The sequence below is a fragment of the Cygnus atratus genome, chromosome 2, assembly GCF_013377495.2.
Source record: "Cygnus atratus isolate AKBS03 ecotype Queensland, Australia chromosome 2, CAtr_DNAZoo_HiC_assembly, whole genome shotgun sequence".
Taxonomy (NCBI): Eukaryota; Metazoa; Chordata; class Aves; order Anseriformes; family Anatidae; genus Cygnus; species Cygnus atratus.
This window is the reverse complement of record NC_066363.1, coordinates 156,641,960-156,660,920: the sequence shown is the minus strand read 5'-3', so window position 1 is coordinate 156,660,920 and position 18,961 is coordinate 156,641,960. Positions and strand designations below refer to the sequence as shown.

The window sequence follows — 18,961 nt, the reverse complement described above, 5'->3', positions numbered from 1 at the left end:
GATAATCAAAGCCTATTCTTCAGCCTCTGCTAACATTTACTGTGTAATTTCCTGCTCTCCCAACGCACGGGGAGTATAACTACGCACTATTAAGTGCAACGCAACAAGGGGAAAAAAAACATTTAAGGTCAACACTCAGCTTTGCCCGTGCTGTTGTTGGAAACCTGTTAGACACACTGCTCTTTTTGAAGAATTGTGATAAATCACACAGAATGAAGCAAATCAAAGGGAAAACTGTTTTACAAGTCAGGTTCCATGTGGATCTGCAAAGGATGGTCCTTTGTGGCACCTGGGTGAGCAGAACTCTTTGTAGGAGCCCCACAAGCGGCGTGTTTGAGGTTGGAGGGACCATACAGCACCTTGCTATTGCTCAGAGGGGAATATATGAAGAAGACAACTCCAGCTGGGCTGATTCAACCTATTGTTAGGTGCCTGCAGCCTCCCACCAGGCAGGCATGAAGCAACAAGTCCTTCAAGTGCTGCTGCCTCTGCTCTTCAGTGCCCAGAGGAACCGCTGCAGGCGGGTGTGCACCAGGCTCCTCGCAGCCCTGCTCCTTCCTTCAGGGCAGAAAAAGCCACGTTCTGACCCGTGTCATTGAGCCCCAGCCAGTTCTGCGGGGTTTTTAAAATAAAACCTATTTGAATCTCTTCTTAATGCCGGTATATTTTAACGCTTGGAGGGTTGAAGTTTGCGGCATCATCTTTCTTTCTTTGCAGGAAACAGGCACAGAAACACGTAGCCTGGATATATTTTATACATGTTTTCGGTTTAGGAGCTCACTATTGCTCTCCAGCCATTTCTTATGTGCCACAGCATGTGGAGGGGAAGCTGAATGGGAAGGGAGTATGGAAACACAAGCAATTTTAATAACTGCTAATACAAATTCTAGCCACATGCTTAGCCGCCTCCCAGAGCAAATCAGATTAGCTTCAGCAATAACACCTCACAGATCTTGGCTCATTGGAAAAATTGTAAAAAACCTTGCACAGGGTTTGCACAGGTTGAACCTGGGTTGGTGCTGCCGAGTGACCACCACCAGCTCGCTGCGGCTCGGAGGACGGGCACACCTCTACTGCTGGTGCTCGATGGAGCCGCCGTGCACTTGCTTTTATCCAGGGACTGAAAGAAAATAGGAGAGAGGGTTGTTTTTTTCACTTTCGTAGTGGAAAACTTGCCTGCTCTAAGGGGAATGTCACGCAGGCTCAGCTGCAGGCAGATAGAGCCAGCGGCATCCCACACACATACCAACACACGCACAGGGAGCGTACACAATATGCAAACACCCTGAAATCCCAAATAAATATCTCGAAAATCAGTTGTGCTCCGGGGGAAAGAAGGGGCCTGCCCACACACAGAATTAAGAAGTTAATTAGCGTTTAAATATTTCCTTGCAGCTTTGGCACTGTTGCTGCTTCGATGAGTATAAAACCAGCAAGAACACAGTGACTGAATGGGAGAGGAATGGTGCTGGGTTTCAGTAGGCTGAGATAAATGATAAACACAAAGCATGCAGGTGAACTGTGCATGCTTTTTATTACAGCTTTAATAAGGTATGGTTGGCAACTGAGGGAAAATCATGCCCGAAAACGCTTATTCATTTTGATCTAGCAGTGACCTTTTAGTATGGCCCCCTGCAGGGGGGACGAGCTACTTGTGGTCTTCTGTAAAAAGGATGAAGGAAAAGGTACTTCAAGATCACAGAAAATCAAGGCTCAGCTATGGGGAAACATGATTTCACCCTGTATATCACCAGACGTGATGAGCTATTCATTTTGATACCTTCCCATGCGTGACCTCAAGGTGCGATGTGTTTCATTGGGTCTGCCACGAAGATTCATCCATCACCTGCAGTTATAGAAGGATGTGGTATCTCTATTGAGGCTGGCAGCGGAGAGAAAAAAGGCTGCTTACCCATTCCTGCAGTCATTCGGCTATTTATCATAGAACCGCAAAGTCATAGAATCATAAAATCAGAATATCCCAAGTTGGAAGGAACCCACAAAGTCCAACTCCTGGCTCCACACAGGACTAGCTAAAAATTAAACCCATCTACCCATTTGGGACAGAGTTTAAGACAGGTGGGAAGTGATAGGATGTGAGAAAACTGTCTCAAGTTGCAACTGGGAAGGTTTAGATTGGATATTAGAAATAATTTCTTCACGGAGAGTGGTCAGGTGCTGGGACAGGGAAGTGGTGGAGCCCCCATCCCTGGAGGTATTTAAGAGATGTGACACTAAGGTTTAGTGATGGGACTTGGTTGGTCAGGTTGATGGTTGGACTTGATGGTGTTGAAGGTCTTTTTCAACCTAGATGATTCTGTGATTCGATGATTTTGTTTATTCGATGATTTGATTTAGCTCTTCGAGTGCCACCAGCAGGCAGCTAAAACAGTAATGGGGGAACCAGTGGTGTCTGAGGTGCCCTGCTGATGGTTTTGCCCTGCACTTACTGTTACTGTGCAACTCCCAGTGTGAATAGACAGATGGTGGGAAGGAGTATGGGTTTATACTTCTCTCTCCACAGCTTAGGCTTTTGGATTTGCCTTTTTTTGAAAAGTTTTTCAACTCATAGGTTTTTAACTTCTAGCCGGAGTTTTCACGTTGCCTCCGAGGCAGAGCAGTTTCACTTCAGGTATTGAAGCTATACATTCTTCTTTTCAGGTCTCTAGGGGTATGAGGTGTTTCTGCTTCCAGAAATGCGTCTAGCATGTCAAAACGGAAAGATCTTTGCATTATCGTTTTTAAAAAAGGTGGTGGGAAGGTTTCCAGACTGAAGCACTCTACGATCAGAATATGCACGTACAAAGGTAGGAGTCTAGCAGAGCTTTACATAGGACCAAAGCTTTATAGGAACATACAAGAAAGATGGAGAGGAGAAACATCGCCCCTTTAAAGCTTACTAATTGCTGCCTGCATTACAGTTGTGACAGCCTAACATTTTACAGCTCGTTTCTCTTAACAGTTGATAAATGGTTTGGTTTTATGTGCTATTCCTTGTCTCGAGAAGTTCGCTTGCATCAACAAGAATAAGATGAACGTTCCCCGAGCGCAGCTGCAGCAAGGCAGCTGGCTGCCATCAATCCTATTAAATTCACCTCTCCTGCTTCTCTTCCAGCTTTGCTATGGACTCATTTTCTGACCTTAATCGTGATGTTTTACCTGTTGAGGTGGCACCTGACTCAATGGTAGACGGAATACTTCTTACCTTAGCTATCCACTTAGCTCAGTCTATAATGTGCTTTGAGCTCTTCAGATGAAACACTACAGAAGTGCAGGTGTTATTGAAACACACGGGTGGATAAAGCAGCCTTTCTGGAAAGGACTCTCATGTTCTCGACTGTCCTTGGCACATTCTGGACACTCAGGGCTGAACGTTTTCATTCAGACACAGAGCGATGGGTCAGCAATGAGAATGTTTCTTTAATCTATTTTATTAGAAACAGGTATTTCCATTTCACTCTGAATAAGAGGTAAATTAATAAAGAGGTTTTGTTTTTTTTCTCCCTTCTGGCTTCTGAAATTGATATGCATGGTTCTGAGTATTTATCTAGAAACTTTTAACTATACTTAAGAAAACTGTGCAATGTTTGAGAACCCTGACTTTTTTTTTTTTTAGTCAGATTTGCTCTACAGCCCAGGTCCCAGTGCAGCCCCCAAAGAGCTGTACCGATACAGCAGCATGAGGCTGGAGTGAAAAGCAAAGGACGAGCATAATTTGAGTATTGCCATTGAAGACTCAGCATCTTAAAACCAAAGCACAAAGGATTCTGTCTATCATCAGGGAAACGACAAGCTTGAGAAGACAGAGGATGCTCAATTTGTCTGCCACGGTGAATGATCCCTGGCTGCTATGCAAGGAAGTACAAAGCAGCGATGTGCATGGTTTGTAAAATTCCTTCCTTTATTTATTTATTTTTGAGGGTGTACATCTTTTTAGGAGGGTGTTGGAGGACTTTATGGGAGAAAGGGAGATAAACCCATAGAATTGTTTGTACAATCCCCAGGGAGTGGTTTTTGGAGCGAACAAACCTAAACACTACAGTTAGTTTATTTCAGAGGGAAGCATCTGACCGAATCCCAAGGACAGCTGGGACTGAACTAATGTTTATGCACTGTGGATGCTCAAGGGAGAGGACCCAAAAGTGAATGGGGAGCCGAGTTATTTAGGAGGGTGGAGGCACCTTAAAGGGAAAGAGGGGAACTGGTTGCCAAGAAACTACCTTGGGAAAAAAGCAAACACAAACAACTCCATGGATAAACGTAGGGTGGAGGCTGAAAGGAGGCTTCTGACTCGTGGCTAGCTTACTGTACACCCTAGGACTGGGAAGTTAACTGTTTTGTGGTTGAGTTCGGCCAATTCAGGATGAGGCTCACGCCGCAAGGTGGCCGGGGCTGGGGCAGTGCTGACTCACAAGCTTCCTTTCAGACCCAGCCTCCTCTGTAGGATGGTCCTAATCGATGTGGTGCCATCCTTTCTTCAGCACAGGTCCCCAGGTCTGAGTATTTCCCTTTATAGAAATAATAGTAAATATTAAATAATAGCACCGATGTAAAAATAAATAAATAAAGTAATAAAACCACATAAAATATGCTTTTGGAATGAAAACATAAGATAAAGGGCTTGCTCCCCAGTTGGGATGGACAGGGCCAGTTCTCACTTCTGTGGCCACATTATAGGAACGAAGGATTTGATTCAGGTCAAATTAATCACCAAAAAAGGTCTTGATCTCTTTTTGGACCAAGAGTATCATTAGCTCCTTTCTTATTCTGCTCTTCCAAAACACTTACTGCTGAACAAGAGAGGAAAAAGGATGAATCACTGCAAATATTTGGCTGGTTTAGCAGTAGTAAAAGCCTCTCTCCTATAGTAATCTCTTCTTCTGTAGGCTCACTTCAGCTTATTTTAGCTCATGAATGAATGTATCAAGCATGTCTCTTGAAATTCAAGAGATAAATACTTTAATTTAGAATGAAAGGGCAAAATAATGAAGGAGTCTTGATCTACATATCTAAAAATAAACATGACCAAGTCTGTTTTTTCAGGGCATCGAATATTCCACAGGTGACTTTCCTGTAATTCTAGTATTTGACGCTACAGCTGCAGTGTAAGAAAGACAACAGAAGCCAAATGGACTGTGAAACAGTCCTCATTTATTGTCGAAAATAGTCTAGTATTTGTATTATTTTTACTGAGGGAACATTGTTTGACAGAGTAGCTTAAAATAACACTGCTATTGCTAATGAATTTGTTCTTTTAATTTTTGTTTCCTGTGGAGTATTTCTCAGGCTGAGCTTGGAGGCATGCAGGGACTGCATCCATCCACACAAAAACCCGGGCTACGTACTTTCTTCTAAGTTCTGCTAGAAATAAATAGAAAACACTCCAACTCTTCACCAGCTCTAGAGAAAAGATATTCTCTCTACGGCAAGGAAATTGCAAATAAAATTTAAATTCCTTAAGTTTTATTGACAATATTCATATATTTTATCTAAACTTAACATTTCTATTTTTTTCCACAGGCACAGTGACACTGCTTTCAGACAGTTCAGTGGTTAAGTGTCTCATTTACCATATCAAAGAAAGCCGCCTAAGATAGTAATTCTGTGTACAAAATATTGAAAGTTACCTTTTTTGTAATAGAAGATATTTCAGAAAGGCTAAAGAATTTTGAAACTTTCCAATTCACAAAGAGAATTCCAGTGGCAAGACTGTAGATCAAAATATTTGATATCAACAACAAACATAAAAAATTGATTAAAATATTTGGTATCAAAAAATATTTGATATCAACAATATCAGCAATTGTAAAATTAATAACTGATTTTATAAAAATACAAAGTTTTGTAAAAGAAGAGAACTAATTTATACCAAAGTCCAGCAGTACTTAAAAGACATGAGCATGTTTTACTGGGTTATGGTAAAAAAAGCTGCCATCAGTCTTCAGAAAAAAAATAATAATAATAAAATGACTTTGGAATTAATGTAAAGAATCTGTAAGGTCGGTCCCAGGAATATAAATAACATTGCTAAGTAAAACTGTGTGTGGCTTGGCTAACTGAAAATGGAACTGGAAGCTGGGAACCCTGAAGGGACTTTCAGTAAGTTATTTCTCCTTTTCTATTGACAATTTCTGGATTATAATAATTCCCTACAGTACACGTATGCATTTTGCAGAGCTTCAGGGTTGGTCTAAAGGCCGCTGAAGTCAACTGGAGATTTGCTGCTGATCTTGGGGTTGCCTCCCAGGTGGGAGACGCCAGGCACTGCGCACCTTCACCCCGCACCTGCAGCAGCCGGAGCATCGCTCTGGCAGCCCAGCACGGGGCTGGCACAGCAGATGTGATAGCACATGTACTGCCTTTGTACCTTCCGTGGTCTCACCCCTTTGGATGACTCTGCTTGTGGATTTGGGAGAGGATCCTAAAACACAGGTATTCGTTTCCCTTACTTTTATCTTCTGTAGTCAGCTGATGCTCTAAGCACCCAGGAAGGTCCGTGAAAATTTCATCAGTAAGTTCAGAGCATGATTCAGGTGACTGCAGACATATAATTCAAGGTGAGATGATGCACACTCTCCCCTCCTTTGACTTGATTTGCTCAAAGACACCCCCCTTAGAGATGCCTCACTCAGATCAGTTCTGCCGCATCTTTTGGGAAGGCTTTTTGGAAATGTTGCATCCCGCGAAGCAATGGGCCTGTTTGCTCCCAATGAGGATGGAGAGGGGGGAAATGAAAAAGCTTTGCATGGCTCTGTGCCTTCCATTATCTGGAAGAAATGCTGCAAACAGCCTAACGTTTCTTTGTTTGCCTACCCAGACATTTCAACTGGTGGCTCTGCAGCTGCTTCAGAGTTTCCGAGCTGGTCACTGCAACACCATGATATGCTCAAGCAGCTTTTCTTTTCTTACTAAATCATAATAATGACCAAAAGCATAAATATTCCCAAAATATCATAGGTTTCTCAGAAGATTTACATATGATGTTCAAAACATAATTTAAGGAGAATAATGTTCTCTGCAAATATTAAGATTTTCATTGGCACCTGGCTACAAGCCATGAATTTTATTTCTATTCCTGACCTCAATACCTGTGAGTTTCTGTTTTCAGACAAATTGCAGGTCTCTCCTCGCTACAGCAAGGGGGAACCACTAAGTACCTCTAAAGACAATTTGTTTTTTAAGCATGAAATCTCTCAAACATCTTAACAGCCTTTATTTTTTCCTACATTCCGGACACGTTCCTGATTTAAATCACAGCAAAAGACAGCATTGGGGAAATAATAGGAGGAGCTTGAAAAACCTCTACACTTGTGGTACCTGCTTGGTACATAATTAACACCAACAAATAAAAAAGGCCGAGAGAGGAGCTGATCTAGCAACATCAAAAGAACACAGTAAGGAAACATTTGCTCCTCCGTTATGCACAACCCCACTCCGTCCCTGGAACTCTAGAAGTTTTTTTTCTAAGCTACAAATAAGAAGGTTGGGAAAACAACAACTGTACATAAAAAGAGAAGAAAGCCTAGCTTCTACACTTGATCTTGAATGTTCAGACAGCTTCATCCTCCTAGCTGTGACACCCAGTGTCTTTCCTAGCTAAGGAATTACTACGCCTAATTTACAGACTGGAACTGGGGGCATCGAAACCCTAAATGACATTAAACCCCACGGGAAGCTGGTAGCAGAAAAAAAGCTTAACACTGCACTGCTTGTTCTTCTAACTTGCAAGCTCTTTGACATATCCTCTATGTTTATTATGCTGATAAGTAATACTCTTACAAAGTTTATAGTGATATGCAAAAAATTTGTTTTTAAATAAATAAGAAGGAATAATCCACAGCTGATTTATGAGACCATTTTCTTTCCTGCATACCAAAACGGCCAGATAACTTTCTAGAGAGGCAGGCGTCCATAAGAAAGATATGTTTGGCTCTTGGAGAAAGAGAAAGCCATAACTGAGTACATTTGCTGTTGTTTTTTGTCTCTTGCTGTTTCTCAAGCAGCCTTTACTTGAAGCAATATTCTGTTGCAAAGCTAGATAGTCATACTTTTAAACTGGTTCAATAAAAATTAAAACTATTACACTCTTTCTGGGGTAGAGTAACATTTTCAAGAACAAATTTCTATTCAAAGATGTTTTATAGATGTTTCAGTTGCTGTCAATTTGCTTTTCTATGGCTTCTAGTGACTTGCAACAATGCGAGATTACCACAAAGAGCAAGAAACTTCATGCAATCTTTCTGCTACAGTAATTGGTTTCAGAATAAAGGAACCTGAGAGAAATATTTATGTTTTCCGGTGCTTGCCATATCGATCTAAAATGGCACACAACCTGAGGATATAGAAGAACATAACTGTTAAAAAATGTGGTCTATTCTTCAGGAGTTATTGATAAGAGTTGAGTTGGAAGAGACCTACAAAACATGAACTCACTCCTGTGTGTGCCATAATCAACTCATTTAGTCCTCCAAAGCAAAGCACGCTAATTTAAGTCCAGCCAAAGGTTTTCTCTCTTCCTTTTTTGATGCAATACTTTTCCTACAAAGTGCAGAAACTCAGGTGTAGCATTGCAGTACTCACACACTACGGCACTTCACAGAGCACCTTCAAAACAGGCAGAGACGTTGAGCCTGTACTGAGAAAACCAGTAGGTAGAACTAAGTGTGTCTGGTGGCAGAAAAGACACTACTGAAAATCTCTCTTCATCGATATACTGTGAGTACATACACTCCAGTGAACGTCAGCCAGCACTGAAGGAAGACAGAATAAAATATTTGTGAGTTGGACAATCCTGCAAAGAAAGTATTTTCTGATGCATCACCATCTTGTAAACATATCTGCTATGATAATTAACTCCACATTTTATCTGTTGTAGAGGCTCTATTCAAAAACTTTGTGCATGAGTGGTATCCTTTCTCTTCAGTATCTTAAATTATAGTAAACTATCAATTTGTAATTAGGCAACTGAAGAGCATGGACCTGAATTCAAGAAAATCACAGTCTTTTTTTTTTTTTTTAATTCTATTCTTATTTCAGCTTTCAAAGCAGTACAGGATGAAAAAATTAGAGGAACAACAGAAGCCTTCTACCTAGATACACTCCTTCAGGCTGACTTAAACTTATGAGGTCATTTATTCAGTGGTTCCCAAATAATGACTTAATTCAGACAGCAGGGACTCCCGCTGCAGCCATCATAGAATAAATTCATGCAGGTCAGCAATATCTTGACCATAACTTAAAGTAATCGTTTTTTAACAAGAGGAAAATGTAATGCAAGGGGATCGTCTCTGAATACAGGATCAGAAGATTTGCCCCACCCCAGAACTACGTGCTAGAAGGTGTCTCCTTCACCACTGCAATGCAGCTATCAAAGCCAAAGACAACTTTGGTCCTGCGGAGCAACTGCAGACCCTAGCCATCAGTCTGTTGTGGAAGCGCAGAGAAAGAAAAAAATTCCATTGCCACAGCTTTAGGGAGGATGGGGAGAACCCTAAAACTCAGAGGAAAGGCATATGGAACAAGCACCAGTCCTGTATACCATTCCAAAAATCCAAACCAAAATGGCATCAAAGTCGTCACAATTCTGGGACAGACCACACAATGACTGGTCACATTGCCACAACTCTCAGAAGTCCGTCTACCTAGAATTAAAAATCAGGTTGATAACAAAGCTGGAGATACTACAACTGAATAAATAGAGTGGAAAATAAGGGAAGTATTCAAAGACTCAATACTCACAAAAATTCAAAATCATTCACTGAATATGAGACTGGCCAGAATAGACCATCAACATCCAAAAAAAAAAGAAGTCTTCCTACTTAATGTATTTCCCTCTGTGTTCGAAAATAAATCTACAGAAAATTATTCTCAGATGTCTAAAATGTTGTTTAAACAACAACGAGGATTGTAGAAAGGAGAGTGTTTTTTTTCCTTTTTTTTTTCTTTTCCCATTTGCTCAAATCCTGAGAAGTAGCTAAAAGAAAAAAGGACAACTTTTCTCAAAGGTGGTCGTGTAGACTGGACCACCATAGGTGTCCAGAAGTAATATTAGCTAATCTTATCAGAAATAGATAAGGCTTAACTGAGTCTTAAAATTAAGGAAGTCAAACTATTCCTCAGCAGCCACCCCTGACTTCCTTGCTGGCTGGATGGCTGTCCCATGGGCCCGGTGTCGCTCTGGCGATTGGGAGGATTAGATCTATACGTTCACATCTGACTGCCAGAAGTGCGCTGAAATTTGCGTTAAGTACAAGAACTCCTTTGATCAAAACATGGCATACATTTTACACATCAAGGGGCTCTACAGGAGAAGTGTAAGCTTACCAAAGCAGCTGCAGGGATTTGGGGAGGAGGGATTTGACAGAGAACAGAGTGATGACATCGCTGTCACAGTTTCTGCAAAAGGCTGACTTGATCTGACTAATAACAAAGAAGCAGGACTGCATGAGGACAAAATAAAAAAAAAAAATAGGTGTTTTAAGACCAGTTTGACAACTACAAACATCATGTTTGTGGGCTGGTTGGAACTGGAAGGCTGTACCTTCACTGGGAAAGCCACCCACCAAGGGCTCTGTTGCTCTGACCCCGAGTATCCCAAAAGCACGCACTCCTCACTCCCCCTTCTTTTCCAGGTCTGTCTGAGAAAAGCGTTCAACACACTTAAAGGCATCAAAATGGTAGAAAAATGGTGTTTGTTTGTTCGTTCGTTTGTTTGTTTCCCATTGGGAAATCTAGGAGATTATTATTGTGCTTCTAATTAAGACATTAACATTTGCTTTGGAGGTTGTAGTTAATAACGGCAGCTCATCAAGAGGGTCCCCTGGCCACTAATTAGTTTTTTCCACACCAAATTTTCAACCTGAATTTTCCCTTCCTATTCCTGTATAGTTATGTCAATTTCCCTTGGAATTTTCCTTAAGAATTTCTTTGGGTTTCTTTATTATTATTATTTTTAGTAAATCAGAAATACTTCTTTTGGTGCCTTTCCACTCAGTTTATAGTCTAGACACTGTCCAGAGATGCTAATATAATGTTTTGCTTATTTTTTTAAATTAAGGGAGAAGCTGAAGATGTTCATTTTGACATTACTAACATTTTGATGCCTTACATTGTGCAAGACAGTCGGTCCAAACCCTAAGGCTGCACATACCACTGTGCCCCTAATTCCTGTAACACTCATCCTCCACCTGTGTGAAATTATTCACTGGTAAACGTAGGACCAGACCCCTCAAGATAATCCATGCCACTGACCCTATTGATAAAAAATGAAAAATCTCACAAGAGAAAAACATTGCAGCATCGGGTTTGCAGGAGATTGCAAGTCTAGTAAGATGGGCATTGTCATGTTTTCTATATCTACCTTATAAAAAAGGTATCTACTACCTACTTTTATTTAACCAATGTCAGAGTACTGAGTAGACATCCTGTGTATGCAGGTGAAGACTTCTTCATTTAGGGTTAATTCAAAGGATTTTAAAAAGCATTTTTTCCTCTTACGATGAAGGACGTAACTGTGTATTTTGTGAAATATTTAACGTCTTGCCATTTTCTCCTTTTTTCTAAATCCTCCTGCATTTCATTGTCACAGCTTGAATTAGCCCTGCAGTTCAGAGCTACCTGTCTCTCACAAGCCTGATCACTCTGGTTGTTTTAATGAATATTTACCATCCTGCAGTAAAGCTGAAGACGCCTGACTGCAGCTGTGCTCCAAAACACCGGAAAGGACTGGGTCTTTTTAAAGCTATTACCCCAGCTCCATCGTTCAAGAAAAGACAATACATGCTACACTATAATGAAGTTTCCTATCTTTTTGTTTATACCAGTGCAGCACAGGTTTTATAACTGCTGTAAATTGAATGAGATAATGGCGTGGACTAGACGAATAATAACATTAGTATTCAACTGAATGCCTTACCTCAATATTAATTGTTCAATAATGACTTACAGAGGATAGTCTCATTTCCACCTACCAACAACCTCTGTGGAGACAGAGCTGGAAAGCTAATTATTTTACTTTTCTGTACAAATTTTCAAGATATAGAAGAAAACAATCTCAGAAGCCCAAGGTGCAAGTCATATCTCATAAAAGGTTATCTGTGTAAAGAGAGGAGCTGATCTAGCAACATCAAAAGAACACAGTAAGGAAACATTTGCTCCTCCGTTATGCACAACCCCACTCCGTCCCTGGAACTCTAGAAGTTTTTTTTCTAAGCTACAAATAAGAAGGTTGGGAAAACAACAACTGTACATAAAAAGAGAAGAAAGCCTAGCTTCTACACTTGATCATTACCTCAACTCTCCAGTAGTCAGTTGAGAAAAACAGATCCAATCAGAGAGGGATTCGTTGTTTTCTCAGTAGGTAGGATGGGCGAACTTCTGAAGTGCCTGTCTTTCTCAAATGCAATTATTAGTTTGGATGAGAACCTGCAGTTAGAGGGGGAAAAAAGGCAACTACAAAGATTTGAAAACTAATGCCTTATTGTCCATACAGAAACCATGACTATCATCCTACTAATGCGTGATGAATTTCTGCTGAAGCTTTTATTCTGGATTAACTATTTAACTTGTCATTGGATTTAAACTTGAACATATCTCCCCTCTCACTGCTGAGAGCTTCAGTCAACAACTTTTATGGAACTTCCTCTACAATTGAATAAAAATTGCATTCGGTAAGGTGAGAAAGATTTCCCATCAAGTGTTTTATCAAAATAGGCATGTTGCTGAACGCTTCTGTTTTAATAAATTTTTTGCTGATGGACAAAGCAACAAGAAGCCAACAAAAAAGTAATCTCACTAGGACATAAAACAAACACTTTTCAGGAATTGGTAGAAGCCATCAATTTGATATTCATGCCTGAAAAATATGGTGGCTTTCTACAGCAGGGTTATTACAGCGTTGGTTGATAAGAGAAGAGCAACTGATGTCATCTACCTGGACTTGTGCAAAGCATTCAACACCATCCCACACGATATCCTTGTCTCTAAATTGGAGAGACATGGATTTGATGGACGGACCACTCAGCTAAGGAATCGGATGGGTGGTCACACTCAAAGAGTAGTGGTCAATGGCTCAGTGTCCACGTGGAGATCAGTAACGGGTGGTGTTCCTCAGGGGTCAGTACTGGGACCAGTGTTGTTTACATCTTTGTAGGCGACATGGATAATGGATTGAGCGTACCCTTGGCAAGTTTGCCGATGACACAGAACTGTGTGATGTGGTCAACACGCTGAAGGGAAGGGATGCCATCCAGAGGGACCTGGGCAGGCCTGAGAGGTTTTGGTTGATGAGAAGTTCAACATGAGGTGGCAATGTGCGCTTGCACATTGTACGTAAGCACCGCATCCTGGGCTGCATCAAAAGAAGTGTGGCCAGCAGGTCAAGGGAGGTGATTGTCCCCCTCTACTCTGCTCTCGTTAGACCTCACTTGGAGTACTGCATCTGTAAAATGGGGAGAATTGGTATACTGATGTTTCCCAGAGAATCTGCAGAAGATGAAGTTATAAATACTCAGGAATAGTAATAATTTATTAGAGCATAGATAATAGAGCATTTATTAGTCATAATTTATTACTATTTGTTTGAAAAGCTACCTGAAACAAGAATGTTTATTAAACCTGTGTATCAAAACAATAGGATGTACTATGTGTCATGGGAAGTACGTATTGCTACTATCTTATATGCTAAAGATACAGCCCTGGAGAAGAGCTATTTGCTTTCAGGCCTGTTCAGCCAGTGAACAATGTATGAATGTGGCAACTCAAATACTGTCTCAACTTATCACTGTAAAAAATGGCGATAACAATATCCTCTTCACAAGTTTGTTTGGAGGCTAGTGCGCTATGACATCTTTGGATGAAGTCTGAGACAAAAGGAAACAATAATTGGGATCAAATGCTTGGAGGGTCATTTAGTGCAATTCCCTGATATCACTGGTAAAAATATCATAAAAATTTATGAAGATCCATTTGCCCTTTCCAGTAATGTACCTCCACTCCCTTCCCCGCCTATTACACAAAATATGCTTCTGTTTTTACTCATACATTTCCTTCCATTTTTACTATCCCAGTCCCCAAGCGCATTCAATTTTTCCTGTGTGTTACTGTGAACATCCTCTTTATTGATGTCTCCCAACTTTCTGTCATCAGTAATTTTAATTAGCGCATTTCTACCTTTTTTGGCAAGAGCATCAATAGTGATCCCCAGACCAATAATTATAAAATAACTGAAATCACTCTTCCTTCCTTCCTTCCTTCCTTCTTTCATTTCTGCATAGTGGTCCAGCTTCAGCTGAAAGGGTAGAGTGTATCAGCTATCCTGTCTAGCCTACAGCCTGCTGAGCCAAGGATTCCCAGGAGACTGACAGATTCATGTACAAACCTCACGAGCTAAGGAAGTCACTGCATCTCCCATTTTTTTGGCAGCCTATCTAATGGCCCAGCTCTTCTATAAAAGGTTGACAGTAATGCTGCACCTGTGTCTAAAAGTTTCTAGGACTTATTTTTATATGGTGCTCAATGCATTTGTATCGTGTTCAGAGCTTACCTGACAGATTGGCTCCCACAGGGGCTTGGGACATTTTAGTTGGGATTCACCTGATTTGAAGTAGCTATTTACAATCTAGGCATCTATTTGTTTAGCATGGCTCCCTTGTTTCCCTATAGTACCTGGAAAGCTAATCAACCCGGTCAGTGAGGTTTAGAGCATGACTTGTCTTGCCCTAAAGTAAACTACCGATGTTTGATCTGATGAGTCACCCTAAATTCCATTGACTGTATCAACTGGTGCTCCATCGATGACAAAGAAAACCCAGCCAACTAGCTCAGCTGTAGATATACGCTCCCACTGAAGCATCCTACTTCCCATTTCCAGACACAGAGGCAACTTCCACAGAGGTAAGAGCTCGGGACCTGCTCAAGCTGGGTCTGCCTGGGCTGCTCAGGCTCAACTGACACTAAAGGCAAGAGATGTAATAATAAGGATTTTTAAAGTGGCTGCTTCAGACTTCAGTTGTTAAATACACCCAATGGCTGACAAGCATGCAAACACTGTCGCCATGCTTAAGTATTTCCTTGAAAAAAAATATTCTGTCTTGATGCCCTGACAGGGCTACTAAGATGATTAGAGGACTGGAGCACCGTCGTATGAGGACAGGCTGAGAGAACTGGGCCTGGTTAGCCTGGAAAAGAGAAGTCTGAGGGAAAACCTCATCAATGTGTATAAACATCTGAGGGGAGGGTGTCAAGAGGATGGAGCCAGTTGCTTTTCAGTTGTGCCCAGCGACAGGACAAGAGGACGAGGTACTCTTAAGTACCCATGCCCAACCATCAGCCAACACTACAAATCCACCATTAAACCATGTTCCTAAGAACCACATACACACATCCCTTAAATACCTCCAGGGGTGGGGACTCCACCACTTCCCTGTGTAGCCTGTCCCAGTGCCTAGCCACCCTTTCTGCGAAGAAATTCTTCCCGATATCTAATCTAAACCTCCTCTGGCACAATCTAAGGCAGTTTCCTTGTGCCCTTTCACTTGTCACCTGAGAAAAGAGATTGACACCCAGCTGGCTACAACCCCCTTTTCAGGTAGTTGTAGAGAGCAATGAGGTTAGGGCTACAAAGATGGTGAAGGGCCTAGAGGGGAAGACGTACGAGGAGCGGCTGAGGTCACTTGGCCTGTTCAGCCTGGAAAAGAGGAGGCTGAAAGGAAGCCTCATCGCAGTGTACAGCTTCCTCATGAGGGAGAGCGGAGGGGCAGGCGCCGATCTGTTCTCTCTGGTGACCAGCGACAGGACCTGAGGGAATGGTGTCAAGCTGTGACAGGGGAGGTTCAGGCTGGATATCAGGAAGTGGTTCTTCACTGAGAGGGTTGTCACGCACTGGAACAGGCTCCCCAGGGACGTAGTTACAGCACCAAGCCTGTCAGAGTTTAAGAAGCGTTTGGACTGTGCTCTTAGCCATATGGTCTGAATTTCTGGGTAGACCTGTGTGGTGCCAGGAGTTGGACCCCATGATCCTTGTAGGTCCCTTTCAACTCGGGATATTCTACGAGGTCTCCCTTCAGCCTCCTTTGCTCCAGGCTAAACCCTGGTTCCCTCAGTTGCTCCTCATGCTATGTTTTCTAGTCCCTTCACCAGCTTCACGCCTTTTCTTTGTACACTCTCCAGCCACTCAGTATCTTTCTTGTAATAAAACAAACATAGACACAGTGAGAACACCAGCTGAGCGTGGAGAGCTGCCACTGACACTCAGGAGGGAGGACACAGGATTAAACCTCCCTCCTCCCCGACCTCACCCCCTTTTATCCGCCCCCCCCAACCCTCTGTGCCCTGAGGGGCCAGGAGAAGCATTGATCCCTCGAAGCCCCCCAAGAGGGGGCTGCCTCCACCTAAGGCCCCAGCGCTTGCGCGGGCGGGGCGAGGCGAGGCTCTCCCCCTCCTGGGGGCGAAGGGAGGCAACCGGACCCCATTCCCTTCGCTTCCTTTCCCTTCCCCTTCCCCTCCCCTCCTTCCCCGCGGCCATGTTAGTGCGGGGAGGGAGAGGGCAGCCGCGCATCCCATGGTGCAGCGCGCCGGGAGGGCGGGGGAGAGGCCTGGGGTGGCCGGGGCAGGGGGGGAGGCTGCGGGCGGGGGGGGCAGAAGGGAGGAGGCTGGCGCCCGCCCCGCCGCGCAGAGCCACCGAGAGCGGGGCTGGCAGGACGAGTTCACGGCTTCCTCCTCCTCCTCCTCCTCTTCCTCCTCCTCCTCTTCCTCCCCGCCTGCTCGCTCGCCGCCCCTCCTCCGGGCCAGCCGGCCGGAGGCGGCTGCCCGCAGCGCGGTGAGTGCTGGCGGCTGGGGGGGGGGGACGCAGACATAAGGGGCCAGGCGGCCTTAACTTACATAACGGGCACTGGGGGGCCCTGGGGGGGCGAGGAAGAGGAGGGAGGGGGAGGAAGGAGGAGAGAAATCCCCCTTTTCCCTCCCCTTCTTTCCGTGTAGGGGGCGGCAGCGGCATCGGGGGGGAGAGCACTGGGAGGGGAGGCTGCCTTTTGGGGAGGGGGGGAGAACAGGAGACCCCCCCCCGGGGTACCCCTATCCACCCGTGGGGCACCCGTACCCATCTGTGGGGCACCCCCACGTCCCCTGGGGTACCCCCAGACCCCCAGGGGGACCCACACATCCCCATTCCTCCCCCCCCACTCCCACCCCCGGAGCCCATAGCGGGGGGCTGCGGGCGAAGCCGTTTCCCTGCCCTGCTGGGCGGCGCGGGGGGGACGCGGCGTGGAAGGGAAAAAGGGGAAAGGGGGAGAGGTGAGCTGCTGCATCGCCCTTCCCTTCTTCTCCTTCCCTCCTTCTCCTCGTCCCCTGCTCCTTCTCCTCGCCCCCTTCCCTCCCTCCGTCCCCCGGGGCCGGTCCCAGCGGATGCTGCGGGACGCGGGGCCGGGCGGAGCGGGCCGGTCCCTAAAGTAAACAAAGGGGAAGGGAAGGAAAAGAAAGGGAAAAAAGGAAAGGGAGGAGGACGAGGAGGAGGAGGAGGTGGTGGCCCCTTGGCCGCCCGGCTCGCCCCTTCCTCCCCGCAAGCCGTGCTGGGGAAGCCCTGGTCGCCTCTCGGAGGCTAGGGTGGGAGCGCAAGGGAAGCGGTGGAGGTTTCTTTCTCCTCTGCTTTTTGTCTTTTGGGTTTGGTGCTTTTTGTTCCATGCCTGCACCCGCTGGAGAGCGGGGTTGGGTACAGGGAGAAGCGGTGGCAGCCCCCTGGTCCTGCACGCAGGGGTAGGATTTGGGGCAGGGAACGGGGAGCGCCCCTCAGCCTGCCTTTGGGTCCGCCACACGAGTCGCGTCGGAGCCTTTGTGGTGCGTGGAGAAATTTGATTTCTTCCTTTGATTTTCCCTTTTGTAAACCTGATTTTACACTACACAGAGCATTGACTTCTGCAGCTGTAACCGAGTGTCTCTGCTCCGTTCCCGGGTCTCCTTTTGGGACGCACGCTGCACAATGCCCGTTCTCATCCATTCTCCTCCCAAACTTCCTTTACTCAGATGATGCTGTTTTGGAGCAGGGGGTGGTCTTCCTATTTGATTCCCCCCCCCCCCCCCCCCTTTCTTCTATTTCTGGCTGGAAGACTGTAGTTCACTGTGTTGCTTCTGTGTTAGCCGACTTGCCCTCGGTCTCGTTGAAGTGCCCTGAAAGCCGAGCGTGTCCTGCAGGCCCCAGCACCACGGTCAGGCTGGTGCAGCGTCAGCCTGCAGCCCCGTTTTTGGCCGGTTGATGAGAATAATTGCAGTGCTGTAGCACGGGCACCGAACAAAAAAGTTCTTTTGAAAGGAGAAACGCTTGGGGATTCCTGTTGAAGTAGATGGGAATAGTGGGCTTTAATGTGGTAGCTTAAAAGTGGTCCTTTTAAACAGTGCCCCTTAAAAACACAGAATATTTTAGTCTTTGGTTGTTTAAAACTTCTTTTTTTTTTTTTTTGTGCTAAGTGGAAAAGTCCCGCATTCCTCGCAGCTAATCTGCCTTTAGCATCTCTGATTTTATTAAACCTGGGTAAGGTCAAGAGCGCAGCTGGACGGGGGCCAGCAAATCCGGTTACGTAGTCATTGAGAACAGCGTGTTATCTTATTGGTGTTGTCCGTGTCCAAAATTCCACCGCTTCCTTTCTCCACCCGTCTCCTTTTTTGTTACCTCCAAAATCGGGCTGTTACCCCGCCACATCTCGGTGCGGGGACAGCTTTGTCCACGCAGTGGGATTTACAGGATGAAGAGTACAGCCTTTGGATTGCTTAAAGCAGGGTTTATAGCAGAGAGTCTGTAAAGAACTTGTATGTGTACGTTTGAGGTTGGAGCTCGTGTAATAAATTCAATGGAGGTAAAATTTGGGGTCTTATAAACAACAAAAAAAAAAACAAGGAGGGAGGATGCACTTGTCTAGCTGCTGGAAAACATTTTCTCTCACAGGACCGTAAACTCTTCTGGCTATTAAAAAAG

The 18,961-nt window shown here is 44.3% G+C and overlaps 1 protein-coding gene across 2 annotated transcripts in view; it reads left to right on the top strand.

The window, feature by feature from the left end:
• The first annotated feature begins 16,636 nt into the window (after positions 1–16,636).
• Positions 16,637–18,961, top strand: part of PTK2 (protein tyrosine kinase 2) — a 204,724-nt gene continuing 202,399 nt past the window's right edge. The window contains exon 1 of one of the 2 annotated variants that reach the window (XM_050708969.1): positions 16,637–16,816. The gene's annotated coding sequence lies outside the window, so the exon portion shown is untranslated. The remainder of the gene's footprint in view (positions 16,817–18,961) is intronic. The other variant, XM_035561708.2, reaches the window with a different exon arrangement.